An 11,827-nucleotide genomic window follows, 5' to 3' on the forward strand; every position below is an offset into this window, starting at 1 on the left:
AGAGAAGAATCAAAGACAAACTAGCAAAGAAAAAAAGAAAAAAAAATCCAAATGGAATCTGCTTTTTTGGGGGGAGGGGCTGGGTGGTTACTGAGCTTCCTCTACAGACTGTGGGGGCAGCAGCGAGGCACTAGCAGGACTGTGCTGCGCCTGCGCTCTGAGACTCCAAGAGCGTGATGAGACACTTTGGGGGAGGGGTGGCTGGGTCCCATGAGACTCCAGTTTTTTTGGGTTGTACTCTTCACCCCCTGTGTTTTTAGCTTCTCTGCTTGTCTGCTTGCTGGCTGCCAGGGTAAAGTATCCCATCCTGTAGCAAAGCTCTCCCCACAGAGATGGCTGAGATCATACCCCACCCCGCTCTGGTCTGGTAGGCTGTGAGCTGCCTGCTGCACTCTTGCTGCTGCTGCCTGCCCTCAGCCTGCACCCGATCTAAAACTATCCACACCCTTGAGCAAAAACAGACCTTTCCTGGGGAATTTCAAGGATGTCTTCTCTTGGTAATTATTTGTGGGTTTTTTTTTCAGTCAAGCATTAATTCAGAGGCTTGTAATGAAATGGATTCTGAGAGAAAACGCAGAGCTTACACAGCTGTGTGCCTCCTCTGCGCCATCTTGGTCAGAAGACTATGAACTCTTATAGATCATCATTTAAATAACATTCACCGTCCTTACCACCTGATTCCTTATTTCCATCCCTTTCATATCTCCATCCTGAAGTTTCAAATAAACTCCAGCACACTTCCACTAAGATTTGTGTAATGCTTAATCCATAGGCAAAAAAACCTTACCTTCATCTTAAATTTTTTTTATTCTCTCACTTCTATCTGCTGTTACTGATATCTGGCTTTACCATTGAGCTACATCCTTTCTAGTGATAACTGTGCTTTTATACATTGTCTTTGGTTTAATGGTCATTGCCACTTCCAGATTCTCCATTATTCAGTAACTTCTCTTTCTTTGGGATTCATGTTATTCCTATTTACCATCAAATCAAAATCCTATTAGTTACTGTCTACAGAACTCCAGGTCTCTTTCCATATATCTTCACCGAGTTCAATAATTTGCTTACATTTTTTCCCCTCTACTCTAAGTACTATCTAAATATTTCAATATACAAATTGATTCTCCAAAAAAGTACTTTCAAAAATCTTACCTTGTTTCCCCCCCAATTACATATAAGACAATATTTAGCATTCATTTTTATAAGATTTTATTTCAAAATTTTCCCTCTCTCTCTCTCTCCTTTACTCCCCTCCCTTCTTGCTAAAATAGTAGGTAATTTAATATATTTTATATATGTGCTGTCATGTAAAACATATTTCCATATTAGTCACAGTTGTGAAAGAAGAAACAAATCAAAAGGTAAACAAACACAACAAGAATAAAGGAAGTGGAAAAGTTTACTTTGATCTGTATTCAGAGTCCATTAGTTCTTTATCTGAATGTGGACAGCACTTTTTTTTTTGTGAATCCTTTATATATGTCTTGAATATTGTGGGATTAAGAGCTGAGTCATATAGCTGATCACACAATGTTGCTGATATTGTGTGCACTGTTTTCCTGGTTCTGCTCACTTCATTTTGCATCAGTTCAGACAAGCCTTTCCAGGTTTTTATAGAACAGTATTCATTATATTAATATATCACAGTTTGGTCAGCCATTCACCTCAATTTCCAATATTTTGTCACCACTAAAAGAGCTATAAATATTTTTGCACATGTAGGTACTTTTAAATAATCTTTTTAGGATATAGAAGTAATAGTGGCATTGATGGATCAAAGGTGTGTATAGGTTGATTGTCCTTTGGGCATGGTTCCAAAATGTTCTCTAGAATTATTTGATCAGTACACATCTCCATCAACAGTGCATTAGTATCCCAATTTTCCTACATCATATCCAACATTTATCATTTTCATTTTCTGTCATATTAGCCAAGCTGATAGGTATGAGGTAGTGCCTCAGAGTTATTTCATTTCTGTAATCAAAAGGGGTATAGGGCATTTTTTCATACGCCTATAGATAGCTTTGATTTCTTCAACAAAAACTGCTTGTTCATATTGTTTGACCATTTATAAATTGGGGGATGGCTTATATTCTTCTAAATTTACTTATCTCTCTAAATATTTGAGAAATGAGGTTTTTATCAAAGACACTTCCTTTGAAGATTGTAATTTCTAATTTTGGCTTTCCTTCTAATCTTGATTGCATTGGTTTTATTTTTGCAAAACCTTTTTAATTTTATATAATCAAAATTATCTATTTGCATTTTATAATGCTCAGTATCTTTTGATTTCCCATGAACCTAAATCTAAATTAATTTCTCTTTTAAGAATTTGGATGCTATACCACTTGGTGCATATGTTTATTATTTATGTTAATTCATTATCTATGGTACCTATTAGGAAGATGCAGTTTCCATCCTTATTTCTATTATTTAGATCTAGTTTTTCTTTTGCTTTGTCTGAGATTGGAATTGCTACCCCTGCTTTTTTTAACTTCACCTGAAGCATAATGGATTCTGCTCTAGCCCCTTACCTTTACTATGTATGTATCTCTGTGCTTCAAATGTGTTTTTTTGTAAACATTGTATTATAATATTCTAGTTTTTGATACACTCTGGTATATGCTTTCATTTTATGGGAGAGTTCATCTCATTCATATTTATAACTATGATTACTGATTTTGTATTTCACTGCATCCTATTTTTCCTCCTGTTTTTCTTCTTTGTCCTTTCACCCTTTCCTTCTTCTTTTCTCTCTGCCCTATCCCCCTAACCTTTATTTAATCTTCTCCCTTCCTACTTTTCTGTAATAAGATTCATTTCTATATCCAACTGACTATATATTATTGCCTCTTTGAGTTAATTTTGATGTAAGATTCAAACAAAGTACACCTCATACCTTCCCATCATTCCCTCAAGTGTAAGAGGCTTTTTGAATTCCTTTATGTGAAATAATTTATCCCATTCTACCCTTCCCTTCCTACTAAATTCAGTGTACTCCCCTTTCTCATTCCTTTAGTATATTTTATATCATTCTCTCAAATTTACCTTATGTCCATACCCTTCATCTATGTGTATTTTTTGTAGTTGAACTATTAGTAGTACAATTTGATGTAAAATTCAAGTGATGTCTACCTCATATCTTGGCATCTTTTCCTTCAGTGCAATAGGTTTTTTGAACCCCTTCATGTGAAATAACTTACCCCTGCTACCTTTCCCTTCCTTCTAAACTTAATGAACTCCCCTTTTTCATCCATTTATTATAATTTTTATGTCATTCTCTTTAATTTACCTTATACCCATACCCTTAATCTATATGCATTTTTTGTAGTTGAACTATTAGTGGTACTATTTTTAAGAATTATAAATATCATCTTCCCATTTGTGTATGCAAACTGTTCAGCTCCCTTGATTCCCTTACATTTTTTTCTACTTTTTCTCTTTTTGGTTTCTCTTGGGTCTTGATATTAGAGATCAAATTTTTCTTTCAATTATGGTTTCCTCTTTATGAGAATTTGAATTCCTTCTATTTCACTGAATGATCATTTCCCCCACTTCGAGTATAAGGCTTACCTTTGTGTGGCAGGTGATTCTAAGTCTTAGTCCTAGGTCTTTTGACTTTCAGACTATCATGTTTCCTGATCTCAGATACTTTAAAATTAGTTTCTAAGTCATGTGTAATCCTGATTATAGCACCTAATATCTTGGTTCTTTCTTAACATCTGCAATATTTTCTCCTTGACTTGATAGTTCTATAATTTGACTATAATATTCCTTGTAGTTTTTAATTTGGGACTCTGTTTTTTGAAGTGATAGGTGAATTCTTTCAAGGCATATTTTCTACTCTGTTTCTAGGTTATAAAGGCAGTTTTCCTTGATAATTTCTTGAAAGATGCTGTCCAGGTCTTCCTTTGATTACAGTTTTCAGATAGTCCAATGATTCTGAAATCACCTCTCTTGGATCTATTTTCTATTTGTTTTCCAGTGAGGTATTTTATGTTTTCTTTTATTTTAATCCTTTTGAATTTGTTTGTTTGATTCTTGATGTCTCAAAGAGTCAGTTTACATTTGACCAATTTTAACTTTTTTGAAGTTATTTTCCTCAGTTAGCTTTCCTATTTCCTTTTCCATTTGGCCAATTGTATTTTTTAAGCATGTTTTCCCCAAGATGCAACTGTTTTGATATAATTTTCCTGTATCACTCTCATTTCTTTCCTCAGTTTTTCTTCAATTTCTCTTCCCCCTCTTACTTAATAGTATTTTATTTTTCCAGTTACATATAAAGATAGTTTTTGATGTTCACTTTTTTCTTCTTGATGGAATGCATGCTTTTCAGAAACAGAATCTGAGATAAACACATTATACATTTTCTGCACATTATTTTTTTATTTTATTTTTTAAAATTGAAATTAAATAAAAATAAGAAAAAAAGAATAGAAAAAAGTCAGAAAAAGAAAATAAAAGATAATCATAACTATCATCTGCCCGACAGAATATCAGGAAGGATTCAAAATATGTAACAATAAATTTCCTTCAAAAATACTTGTATAATACCATGTTTCCCCGATAATAAGACATTGTCTTATTATTTTTTTTTTTGGACAGAAAAAAACCCAGAGGGCTTATTTTCAGGGGAGGGCTTATTTTAATGAACATTGACAGCAATTTTAATAAACAGGTAAATGTGAACAAAAAATACCTTTATTCAATAATAATCATGTCATCTTCTTCAACAACATCGTCATAAGTGTCCATACCCTGAATTCCGTCCTGGATGTTTTGCGCCTCTATTTCCTTCAGAAGAAGTGGACCCAATCTGTCATGTCCAGCAATATAGTTCTCTTTAAATGAACATGTCTTGTCCAGGTAACCTGCTCATAGTGCCTTGGTGACACAGCTGTCAGTAATTTTATCCCATGACTTTTTCACCCAAGTCACGACTTCTTGCAGACAGGGCTTCACAAAGTTTCCACGCTGATTTCTTTCCATTCTATTTTCAATGTAGTCATTGACTTGCATGCGCAAATGGTCCTTGAATGGCTTGTTTATTGCAATATCAAGGGTGTGGAGATAGGCAGTCATTCCTGCAGGAATCATTACTTGATCTATTTTTCTCTCTGCAAGGAAGTTCTTCATTTCTTTAGCGCAGTGAGTGCTGGCTGAGTTCTTCTTTTATCCTCCATCATGCCCCCTTACTCCCACTTACATACCGGGTTTTTATGTTGTCCTGCCTCAGCTTTCCTCCGCGGCACTGCTCTCAATGGCGCCAGCAAGCAAATCACTGGGGAAGAACAGGATGACGCGCTCACTGCTGCAGCTCTGATTGGATGCAGCTCGGAGCATGGTGTGCATTTCACCAGGGAGGGGGGTAGTAGCAGGGAGGCGGGAGGGGGGTGGGGGGGAAGGGGACAGTGCATACAGAGGGTACCGTAATGTAGCGTGTAGCGCAGGGGATCACCTTCACTACAGTAGCAATCTCAATAGGGCTTATTTTCGGGGGAGGGCTTATTTTAGAGAAATCTTACATAGTAAGGGGAAGGCTTATTTTCGAGATAGGTCTTATTATCAGGGAAATACAGTAATAGGAAAATTACATATTCATAACTGTCCATCTTTTCCTTGCTTTCTTATATATTATTCCTTTGTTCTCTGCTGTGTACTTTTTACCTTATTCTTTTCCCCCCTTTCCTCCTACACCTCCTACAAGGCTACAATTAAGAATAGCTACACACACACACACACACACACGCACACACGCATATATATATATATATATATATATATATATATATATATATACACATACACATTTATGCATATGTAGACATGAGTGTAAAATAATATTAATGTGTACATTATAACATATATGGCTGTACATTTTTTCCTCTCTCAATGAATTCTATTTCTGATCCTTGTTATGCACATCTCTTATTTCCAATCCTTGCTAACTCTCCTAATTTTCCTCCTTAACTTGTCTCACTAGTACTTAAACTTTCCTCACCCATGGATCCTTCCTTTAACTTCGCCCCCCCCCCACCATTTCCTTCTCTTTTTATCCTATTCCCATTAGTCTTCACACCTTATCCTACTCCCTTAATCTAAACACTTCTTTACCCCACTTTATCTTATATCACTCTTTTCCTCCCTCTTTATCCCTTTCTCATCAATCTACACAGCTAGGCCCATTATCATACATTTACACATTTTCTATACCCCACCTTATCCTATTCTTTCCCCTCCTTATTTCTTTATAGATTTTGGAGGTGCTATAATTTTCATGGCTGCAGACATAGTTATTTTGATTGTTTATATATTTATATATCTATCCATCTATATTTCTTTATCTTTCTATATCTCTCTCTCCATCTCCATCCCCATCTCCATCTCCATCTCTATCTCCATATATATCTATATCTATATCTATATCTGAGAGATGTTTCTGCAAAACTAGCCTAGAGGTGTTTACACTTTACATAAATTAAATCCCAATCCTGGAATTTTTCTTCTGGTTTTCTGGGATTGTTCCAGAAGGATCCCTGTTCTGTCCCAAGTCTTAATTTATTTTTTGCCAGTCTCCATTTGCCCTGAGATACAATTTTATTCTGTCTGTGGTAGGAATTAGGAGCACTTGATATTTTCTGAACTACTATGCCATATTCTCAGAATCCTACTGAAATTCACTTTTATAAGATTTGCATTCCAATTTTTTTCTCTATTCTTTTCCTCCCAATTCCTCAAGATGGCAAGCAATCTGATATGGCTTGTATATAACATTAAACATATTTCCACCTTAGTTACTTTGTAAAAAAAGAAACAGAAAAAAGAGAAAAAAATTACAAGATAAAATAAACAAAAGGTGAAAACAAATGGTGCTTTGATCGACATCCAGACTTCTAGTTTTTGCTCTGCATGTGAACTGTATTTTCCATTAAGAATCTCTTGTAATTATTTAGATGAGAAAAGCTAATGTTAACAAAGTTGAACATTGTACAATTTTGTTGTTACTATATACAATGTATTCCTGATTCTGCTTACTTCAATCTGCATCAATTAATGTAATCTTTCCAGGTGTTTCTGAATTCTGCCTGTTCATCATTTCTTAGAGAACATAGTGTTTAATTACTTTCATATACCACAACTTGTTCAGCCATTCCTTAATTACTGGACATCCTTTTGATTTCCAATTCTTTGCCATTACATCAAGAGCTGCTACTTTTGTACACGTGCCCTTTTCCCTTTTTAAAATAATCTCTTTGGAATACAGATCTAGTAGTAGCATTGACAGATCAAAGAGTATGCACAGGTTCTTTACTCTTTGAGCAAAATTCCAAATTGATCTACATCACACTTGAATCAATTCTCAACTCTATCAACAATACATTAATAATGCATTCCAATTTTCCTACATCTTCTCCAACATTTGTGATTTGTCTTTTATATTAGCTAATCTGATGGGTGTGAGGTAGTACCTCAGGGTTGTTTTAATTTACATTACTCTAATCAATGATGATTTAGAGTATTTTTAATATGATTATAAATAGCTTCAACTTTTTCATCTGAAAACTGCCTGTACATATCTTTTGACTATGTGTAAATTAGGGAATTATTTGTATTCTTATAAATTTGACTCTGTTCGCCATATGTTTTAGAAATGAGGACTTTAACAGAAATATTGGGAATAAAAAATGTTTCCCAAATTCCTATTATCCTTCTAATCTTTAATGCATTGGTTGAATTTATGCAAACCCTTTTTAATTTTATGTAATAAAAAAAATATTCACTTTGCATTTTGTAATGTTCTCTATCTCTACTCTGTTTATAAATTCCCCCTTCTCCCTAGATCTGACAGTTAAACTTTAACTAGCTCTTCTAATTTGCTTATGCAATCACCCTTTATGTCTAAATTATGTACCCATTTTCACCTTATCTGGTATATGATATGAGATATGAGTTTTATGCCTAGTTTTTTACATAATATTTTCCAATTTTCCCAGAAATTTTCACTAGATATTGAATTTTTATTCAGACACTGAGTCTTTTGAGTTTATCAGATAGTTACTGGCTACTATGTCTTGTGTACTTAACCTATTACATTGATCCATCACTCTTTTTCTTAGCCAGTACCAAATAGTTTTGATGATTGTATAATGTAGTTTTAAATCTCCTTCCTTTGCACTTAAAAAAATTATATCCCTTGATATTCTTGATGTTTTGTTCTTCTAGATTGATTTTGTTGCTACTTTCTAGTTCTACAAAATATTTTTTTGGCTGTTTGATATAGAACTAACTAAATTAATTTATGTTGAACTGACATTTTTGTTATATTAGCTCAGCTGATTTATGAGCAAACAGTATCTTTTCAAAGTCTGTCCATGATCTGACTTTATTTGTCTAAATGGTGTTTTATACTTGTGTTCATATAGTTCCTGGGGTTGCCTTGGCAGGTAGACTCCCAAATATTTTATATTGTCTACACTTACTTTAAATGGAATTTTGCAAAGAGTGATCATTAGTTTCCTATTGTAATTCCTTCAATTTGTTTTTGTTTTCTTATTGCTAAAGTTAACATTTTAGCACAATACTGAAAAGTAGTGACAAATATAATAGGCATCTTGATTCACTCCTGACCTTATTGGAAAGATTTCTAGTTTATCTACCTTATATATGTAATGCTTGCTAATGGTTTTATATAGATACATTTTACATTTTAAGAAAACCTTCATTTATTCCTATGCTTTCTAATGCTTTTAATGGGAATGGTGCTGTATTTTGTCAAAAGATTTTTCTGCATCAATTGAATTATCATATGATTTCTGTTAGTTTTGTTATTATTATAGTTAATTATGCTTTCCTGATATAAATTCCACCACATGATGGTCCACATGTCCTAGCACATGATCCTTGTGATCAATTGATATAATCTCTTGGCTAATATTTTATTTATTTTTTTGCATTAATATTTTTCTTTCTCTAAAATTGAGGTTCAAACCATACTCATCTCCCCTCCTTTTTCTCCCCCTCTATTGTCATAAATGTTTGGTATCTCTTCATGTGGTTTAATTCACCTCATTTTGTCTCCCCTTTTCTCTTCTCTCAGTATCATCCCTTAATTTTTTAAAAATATCATGACATCAAAGTCAATTTATAACCACACTTTCTATATATGTCCCTTCTAATTGCCCTAATAAAGATATAGTTCCCAAGAGTTACAAGTATCATTTTCCAGTGTAACAGTTTAACCTTTGAATAACAGAATAACTTTTTTTCTTTCAAGTTAATTTTTTATGCTTCTTTTGAGTCATGTATTTGAAGATGATATTTTCTGTTGACCCATAGTCTTTTCATCAGAAATAATTAAAAGTCCCAATTTAATTGAATTTTCATCTTTTCGTCTGAAAATTTAGGCTCAATTTTGCTTGATGGTTGTAGTCCAATTTCCTATTCTTTCCAGAATATCATATTCCAGGTCATCTGATTTTATAAGATTCTAAGTCCTAGACAATCCTGAATATGACTTCAATATTTGAATTGTTTCTTTTTGCCTGCTTGCCGGATTTTCTCCTTGATGTGATAATTCTGGAATTTGGTTATAATATTAATTTTTCATCATGGAATCTTTTTTAGGGAGTAATTAGTGGAATCTTTTTTTTCCCAACAGTATTTTATTCTTTTAAATACATGCAAAAATAGTTTCCAACATTCATTTTTGCAAAATCTTGTGTTTCAAATTTTTCTTTCTTTCTCCTCTCTTTCCTCTCCCCTACCCAAGACATTTGGCAATCCAATATAAATTAAACATGTACGATTCTTTTGAACATATTTCCATATCCATTATGCTGTACAAAAAAGAAAATTAGATTAAAGGGGGAAAATCACTAGAAAGAAAAAAAGAAACAAACAACAACAAAAAAGCTGAAAACACTATACTTTAATCCACATTCAGTCTCCATAGTTGTCTCTAGGGATGCAGATTGGACCTTTCACCCCAAGTCTATTGTAATTGCCTTGAATCAGCTCACTGATGAAAAGAGCCAAGTCTTTCACAGTTGATCACCACAAAATCTTCTTGTTACTGTGTACAATGTTTTCTTGGTTCTGTTCCCTTCACTCAGTATAAGTTCATGTAAGTCTCCCCAGGCCTTTCTGAAATCAGCCTGCTGATTGTTTCTTAGAGAACAGTAATATTCTATGACTTCACAAACAAATAACTTATTCATTAGCCATTCCCCAACTGATGGGCATCCACCCAATTTCCAATAGAATCTTTCAATCACTACTTTACCCTCTAGTTCTAGAATATCAAGGCAGGTTTCCTTGATAATTTCTTAAAAGTTGCCATTTAGGCTCCTTTTTTTGATCGTGGTTCTTCAGGCAGTCCAATAATTCTTAAATTATCTCTCCTGAATCTATTTCCCATATCAATTGTTTTACCAATGAGATATTTTACTATTTTTCATTATTTCTACAATTTTTCATTATTTTAATTTGTTTTATTGATTTTTGATGTCTCATAGAATTATTAGCTTCCATTTGCCCAATTTTATTTTTTAAGGAATAATTTTCTTCAGTTACCTTTTAAGGAATTGGTTTTTTTCAGTCACTTTCCCCTTTTCTTTTGCAAACTGTTAACTCTCTCATATATTTTACATTATTTCCCCAATTTTTCTTTTATATCTCTTATTTTACTTTAAAAATCCTTTTTTGAGCTCTTCCAAGAGGATTTTTTGGTCTTGAGCCCAATTCATATCCCACTTTGAGATTTTGCATTTAGAAATTGTATTATCTTCTGAATTCTGAAGGGTGTTTTGATCTTCCCTCACCACAGTAGCATTCCATGGTCAAAGTTCTCTTTCATTTCTTGCTCATTTTTTGCCTATTTTGTGACATTTTAAGTTGAGCTCTGCTATCAGGGCACAGGGAGCACTTGCAGGGATCCAGCCTCTGCAAAGAGCTGAGCAGGAGGGATAGAGTTGGCGTCAAAAGAAGATAGGAGTCGTGGGGTAGTTTAAGTGAGGAACTGATGGAAGTGATGCTCCCATTTTCTTAGGCTCCTTCAGGCTTCATTTTTATATTATATCATGATCATATACATTTCTTAGGTCAACATAGTCTTCCGACATGTGTCTGACTTATTGACTTTATATGTTACTATATTTGACATTTTGTACTTGAATAACTTTTTTTATGGTAAAATGTTAATTATTGATTATATTATATAAAGCTAATAATGCAAGGTAAATGTTTTACAAGGTTTAATGTCAGTGAATTTTGTTAGTTTACTTATTTCTTCTTTGTCAATTCTATGGATTGTTTGATCCCTCTATTTTCCTGACTTGGAACCATGGACATAGGTATTCAGGGCAATCCCAGCTATGTTTTAACTATCTACTGACTCCTAGGCAAACTGGTCTTTTCTGAGCCAAGTTAATAAACACCACTGTTGCTTAGACTTTGGATTCCTTCTATAGAGACAAAGGTGTTCAATAAATTCCTATGGAGCCCCTGTTATACTTTAACTAGGTAATCCTTTATCTAGATTTGGAACACTTCATACTTTTGGAATGCATCCACTATTTGTCTCAGTGAGAGATTAGTTTTATTGGGACAGAATATGCATGTGGAATCATTTCTAGTTAACTTGCCCAAATTACCCTTGTCACTAGATTTTTTTAAGATAATGTTTAGTGCTGTAATCAAGCCAATTATAAATAATATAGGAAATAGTAGTCCACTAATGAGAATTATAGAAGGAAATGTTGCTCCTGCATGAGTGCTGTGCATATTTGATCTCAGTGCTGGGCTTTGTCAATCAGCTTAGAGACTGTGG

This window comes from Antechinus flavipes, chromosome 4 (assembly GCF_016432865.1).
Source record: "Antechinus flavipes isolate AdamAnt ecotype Samford, QLD, Australia chromosome 4, AdamAnt_v2, whole genome shotgun sequence".
NCBI classification, from domain to species: domain Eukaryota; kingdom Metazoa; phylum Chordata; class Mammalia; order Dasyuromorphia; family Dasyuridae; genus Antechinus; species Antechinus flavipes.